A 6,927-nucleotide genomic window follows, 5' to 3' on the forward strand; every position below is an offset into this window, starting at 1 on the left:
AATTCTGTTTCCTCTTTTTTTGTCTTCAAAAAATATCATTTGTTATATAGGCTAGCTCTCTGGGAGAGGGAAAGGAAGGTATACCTAGGAAAGCTATGATGATATAAAAAAGTAAATCTCAGTAAAAAAACTTATGTAAAAAAATCAAATGTCTATATAGAATCCCAGAAAGTAAGAGTAACAAGCAAAATTATCCTAAAGAACCTTACCAGAAGTGTGGGGGGAGCCAAGATGGTGCAGTAGAAAGACACACATACTCTAGCTCTTCCTCCACAGCCCATAAAATACCTGTAAAGAAAGACTCAACAAATTCTAGAGCAGCAGAAGCCACAGAACGATGGAGTGGAGGAGATTTCCAGCCCAGAGTGATCTGGAAGGTTGATGGAAAATATCTGTTGCACCTGAGCAGAGCACAGCCCAGCCTTGGCCACCTGGCACCAGGAGGAGCAGGCCTCAGAGGTGAAATCCCCAGTAGCAGCAGCAGAGGTTTGCAGATCTCTCAAACCACAGGTGCAAAGGCAACTTCAAAGGTCAGTGAGAGGACTTCTCTAACTTGGCAAGAAGGGAGCAGGGTCCTCCCCAGGTGGCTCAGTTACAGAAGCATCCGGCATCCATTGTTACATTGTTGGAGAGCTCAACTTAAAGCCCGTGGGGGGAAATGAGCAGCTGACTGAATCTTGGCCCTGAGTGGCATCCCTGCCTCCCCCCACCCCCCACCTAAAGCCTCTGGGGGAATTGAGCAGCTGATCTGAATCTCAGCCCAGCCAGGGAGTAAACTCCTCTCCCTTGATTGTGCCACCTTGGAGGAACTGAGATCTTACAGGGCCCCAGAGTATACCCTACTCTTGACAAAGGACCCAAAATTCAAGTAACTGGTTGGGAAAATGCCCAAAAAAGGGAAAAAAACATAAGACTATAGAAGGTTACTTTCTTGGTGAATAGATATCTTCTCCCATCCTTTTGGATGAGGAAGAACAATGTTTACTATCATGGGAAGATATAAAAGTCAAGGCTTCTGCATCCAAAACCTCCAAAATAAATATGCAATGGTCCCAGGCCATGGAAGAGCTCAAAAAGGATTTTGAAAATCAAGTAAGAGAGGTGGAGGAAAAATTGGGAAGAGAAATGAGAGCAATGCAAGAAAATCATGAAAAGCAAGTCAACAGCTTGCTAAAGGAGACCAAAAAAATGCCGAAGAAAATAGCACCTTTAAAAATAAACTAATCCAAATGGCAAAAGAGGTCCAAAAAGCCAGTGAGGGGAAGAGGTGGAAGTCATCAACTCTATTTCTTCTGGCGAGTTGAAAGGTCACCAAGGTTTACCATCCATCCTGCCTCTATAGCATGCTGACCCTTAGTTTTGTCATCTGACCTAAATTTAACCTAAAGACACTGTGGGCCTTGCTACCCACTCCTCCACTACACCCTTAGGACTTCTGAGCCTTCCCATCCATCCTACAATTGAATTTTCTTCTATGTGTTGTCTCCCTCAATTGGGGGTGAGATCCTTGAGAGCAGACACAGATTAATTTTTCTATGTGTATTCCCCAAAGCTTCATACTTGGCATAGAGTAAACATTTAGTAAAAGGTTTTCTATTGAATGATTCATTTTAATGCAAAAATGCAAACTGGATATCAAAAATATCACTGAGAGTAGGTGGAATTGATGCAGTTTAAGAGGTTCAGGGACCCCACCACCACCACAGACTGGAATACTGGACATGGACTCAAGTATTCTTTAAGTCAAGTTGGCAAAGGTTTACTGTAAAGCCAGTATGGAGGGCAGAGTTCCTTAGGAAATGTGCATTCCTTAAAGAATTTGCAACTTAGCAGAAATGATGCTAAAGTTTACATTAAAAAAGTAGTGGATTATGTGCCAGATATGCTAATTAGGTGATAACTTGCAACTTTGGTCATAGGCATCATTCACTACTGGAAGCCAAGGGAATTGGTTTCTAAGGGTTATATTTTTGGTCTGTTACATCTGTAGCAAGATAGCTTTGAGAGTTGATGATGACTATAGCTTGACCTCTGGATTGAATATGATAACTGAGAATCAATACATGATAATTCTGTGGTTACAAGATAGTTCTGTTTTTACATGAGAATTTCTTGAGGGGTCAACTTGTTCTTGTGATGGAGAAAGATAGTTTGTCTTACTGGGGCCCACTCATGAGTTATTGCTAGGCATAGTGTCCATGGGCTAGGGAGAAAACTATCAGGGATAGTGTTTTGAGGCCAGGGAGAAATGTGATCTTGGAACTGGGATGCAAGCACAAGTGCACAAGCACCCCATCAGAATGAGACTTTGTAGCAACTCCAGCATGGCTTGGAAGGTTTTACTTTCTTCATAAGAAGAAGGAAAGGTAAAAGAAGGAGTTTGGTAGCACTGTACATAAAGAAGACATAATCATGGTCATTTTTTCATAGCTACTCCAAGTCAAGTATCAAGTGACTGCTGTGATTGGACAAGATGATGCTGAGCATTGAAGGTAGAGAAAGTTTTGTGGTGAAGTTTCAGAGTTTATTCTCAGACTGCAAAATTCAAAAGAGCATCATACATTTATTTCACCTACACCAGAGAAGATAGACCAAGGGGATTACTGAATCAGAAGATGAAGTCAAATTGGCACTCAAAAAAAAATAATATAGAAACTATGGGACATAGATATGTCAAAGTATTCAAGTCAAACAATGTTGAAAGCATTGCATCTTGATGCATATTGATTCAAATAGTCCTGACTGTCAATAATGGCTTTGTGTGCCTTAGAGCAGAGGTTTCAATCTTGAAGTCCATAAAATTTCCAGTGCTTCCAGAGACATTACAATATAATTGGTTATCTGTCAGATCTATGAAGAAAATCTATGACTTATGAAGAGAAGAGTTAATGCCTAAAAAGAAGTTAGAGGAGATCACAGGAGATAAAATGATAATTTTGCTTACATAAAATTACAAAGTTTACACAGACAAAATCAATGTAACTGAAACTAGATGGAAAGCAGGAAATTGAGGGGGGGGAAATTTACTGTATTTGTCTGACAAAGGTCTCAACATATAGGAAACGAAGCCAAATTTATAAAAATAAGAGTCATATTTGATCAAGGGATACAAAAAGGCCGTTTCCAGAAGAAGAAATCAAGTCATATGAAAAAATGCTCTATATCACTAATAATTAGAAAAATGCAAATTAAAACAAATCTGAGGTATCATCTCACACCCATTAGAATGAATAACATGACAGAAAAAAATGACAAATGCTGAAGGGGATATGGAAAAATAGGTGCATGAATGCACCACCTTTTCAATTTTATTATTTATTTATTTTAACATTATTTTTTTTTATTTTGAGTTCCAAATTCTTTCCCTCTTTCTAGTCCCTCCCCCAACCACACTGTTATACCATTGGTAGAATTGTGAATTGGTCTATCCATTCTCAAAAGCAATGCATAACTATGCCCAAAGAGCTATAAAACTATACACACATACCCTATGACCCAGCAATATTGCTACTAGTCTATATCCCAAAGACATTAAAGAAAAATAAAAAGGACCCATGTGTACAAAAATATTAATAGCAGTTCTTTTTGTGATAAAGAATTGGAAATTAAGGGATTATCCACCAATTGGGGAATGGATGAACAAGTTGTAGTATATGATTGTGGTGAGATACTCTTGTACTAGAAGAAATGAGGAAGGATATGGGAAGACTTCTATGAACTGATGCAAAATGAAGTGAATGGAACTAGAAGAACATTGTACACAGTAACAGCAAGATTGTAATGATAAGCAACTGTGAAAGACTAAGCTATTCTGATCTATATGATGAACCAAGAACTCTAAAGGACTCATAATGAAATATCTGGCATATCCAGTACGGGTTGGTATGGGGAATGTAATCCTGATCACTGACTCTTGGTCAACTTTTTAAAAGAACAAGCAACTTAATTTGTACTACAAGTAGGAGTACAAGTGCTTCACTGGTAGCAGAAAATCACCATTATAGCCTCAAAATTCAAAGGGATCCCAGGAAGGTGTAGTAGTGAGTATAGTGTAGTAGTATAGAAGGAATAGTAGTGAGAAAATGGACTTTGATTTGTGCTTATTGTAAGTGAAATCAGGATTGTTTTGAAACTTTAGTTTCAGGATTTTTAATCATCTTTTTCCAAAATAGTTATGTTATAAAAGTATGATTAAGCATTAAGCATATTTATATTACAGTCATTTCAGTTATGTTAAATTTTGCACTTATATCTCATCACATAAAACACTGTTTAAGATGCATATTAGGAGACATTTTCAATTATGAAACAAATAGAGGAGCTGTGGCTATGATTCAAAAGTGAAACATGTTTCTTCCAGTTTTTTCCACTTACTATCTTACATTAAGCTTTCCCCCCTTAAGTTAATAGGAAAAATTTTGAGGCACAATATAAATATTCATAATTTTGGTCTTGATGTTTATATTAAATTCCAAGTCCTTGATTTGAGTTTTTCAAAGTACTATGATTTCCTTTTAGGTATACTATGGTAAGGGAAACTTGTTAAATAAACCTTCCTTTCAAAAACTGGGAGAAAAAAAAAACATACCCTCAGTGAAACCATGAGGAGGATATTTTGGTGAAGGTCAGAGAAATAGAAACAATATTGTCTTCACAGACCATCTGGACAGAAAGAAAAAAAAGATGAAAAATTTAGTAAATCTATAGCAAATTGGTCCTAGAGGAATGACATGATAGAAATTATGTCAATTATCTGGACATCTGTGGAAGCTCTCTCTCTCTCTCTCTCTCTCTCTCTCTCTCTCTCTCTCTCTCTCTCTCTCTCTCTCTCTCTCTCCCAAAAGGAAATAATTTCTTTAGTTAATGATAAGTTCATCCTTCAAAAGGTAGAGGTACCAACAAAGGAGAATTGTATTCTGGATCTGATTCTCACCAACAGGAAGGATCTAGCTGTCAAGACAGAAATAATGGTAACTTTGGTGTCACAATTTATGATAGAGACAGAGAAGAAACAGCAATAGTCTGACATTCAATCCTGATTCTAAGATAAGAGATCTATAAGAATTTAAATATATTATTTTGTTACTACAAGCAATTTTTGCTAGGGCTATATACTTAACTAAATCAAGGATAGGGATAATCATAAAAGATGGAATACACAATTTCAATTACATAAAAATTAATCTAACATGTACAAAATCAGTGCACTTAGAATTAAAAGAGAACATGTCAAGTGCGGGAAAGTCTTTGCATTAAATATCTCTAATATCTCCCCTCCCCCCAAATAGAGAATTGACACAAGTAGGATCCTATGGCAAAAATTTCCATAGAAGTCAGCTGAAATGGGAAAATCTTGGTAATGGAATTTGGAAGACAAAGATAAACAATTCTGATGAAAAGAAAAAGTGGGCCAGTGTAGAACACAGAGCACTAATCAACTGAAAATGATTCCAAAACATCTACCAGCAATGCCACAAAGTAAAACACAGCTTGAGCACAAATTCAACTAGAATTCCTGGCAAAGAGGAAGCAAGAGTTATTTTTTTTAAAGAATTAAAGAACATTCTTATAAATGAAATGAGAGAGCTTAAGGAAAAATGTGAAAGGAAATGAGAGCTATGGAAGAGAGAATTGGAAAGGAAATTAACAGTGTGGCATAAGAGTGGCAAAATCTTTCCTAAGAAACATACTCCCTGAAAATTAGGTTGAACAAAAAGAATCCATGAGATAAGAAGATACATCCTAGCAAAATCAAAAGGCTAAAAGAAAAATACAAGAAAATAGAAGGTATCCTGACCTGGAAACCAAATCAATTTAAGTATTATTGAACTATTTGAATGCCATCACCATAAAAAGAAAATTATCATCATTATCAATTAACCTTTATATAGCATTTACTGTGTTCATGAACCATGCTAAGTGCTTTGAAGTTATTATTTCAATTGGTTTAAGATTTCAAGAAATCTTAAAGGCAAACTGTCCAAATCTCTTAGAACCAGAAAACAAAGAATCCACTTATCACCTCCTGAAAGAAACTCCAAAATGAATACTCCCAGAACATAATAGACAAAATCTAGCAAAAAAAAAAAAAATGCTTCAAGCAGCCAGAAGGAATGAATTCAAGTTCCAAGGAGTCATAGTCAGTATTACACATGGTTTAGCAACCACCACCATAAAAGGAGTGGAGAGCTTGGAATATGATATTCCAGAAGACAAAGAATATAGTCTTACAGCCAAGAATAATTTACCTATCAAAACTGAGCATTAAGGAGGAAAAAATAGATCTTCAGTGAAATAAAGTATTTCTAGCATTCTTGATTAAAAAATCAGAGCTGCACAGAAATTTTGAAAGACAATCATAGGAATGATGAGCAACATAAAAAGATAAATATGAATGAACAATGATGAAGTACAAAGCAAGGATAAACTTATATTCAAGTACAGGAGTTGATACGTTTTCCCTCTGATCCCTATCATCAAGAAAGTCCAATTAGACAAATCCTGGGATTGGTTCTGTTATGTTTTAATGATCTTAAGGGAATTGAAAGAGAAAAGAAAATGAATACACTAAGTGGTGGGGGGGAGAGGAGAGAAAGGAAAGTTAAGGGACAATTATCTCACATAATCAGGGTGCACAAGTAGATACCTATATAAATAAAAGGGGCAGGGGGAATGGTTAGCACTTGAATTCCACTCTCATTTGAACTATAAAAGAAGGGGAAAATATACACAAAGAGTTGGATCCAAAAATATATTTTACTCGAAAGAGAAATAGGAGGGAAAGGGGGAAAGAGAGAAAGGGAAAGTGGAAGGCAGATTAAGGGAGGGATTTATCTTAAATCAAACTCTATAACAATGTACAAAAAACTGCATAGCTCTTTTTAAAAGGGCAAAGAATGGGAATCTGAGGAACTGATCATCAATCGG

The sequence above is a fragment of the Notamacropus eugenii genome, chromosome 1 (assembly GCF_028372415.1).
Source record: "Notamacropus eugenii isolate mMacEug1 chromosome 1, mMacEug1.pri_v2, whole genome shotgun sequence".
Lineage (NCBI taxonomy): Eukaryota > Metazoa > Chordata > Mammalia > Diprotodontia > Macropodidae > Notamacropus > Notamacropus eugenii.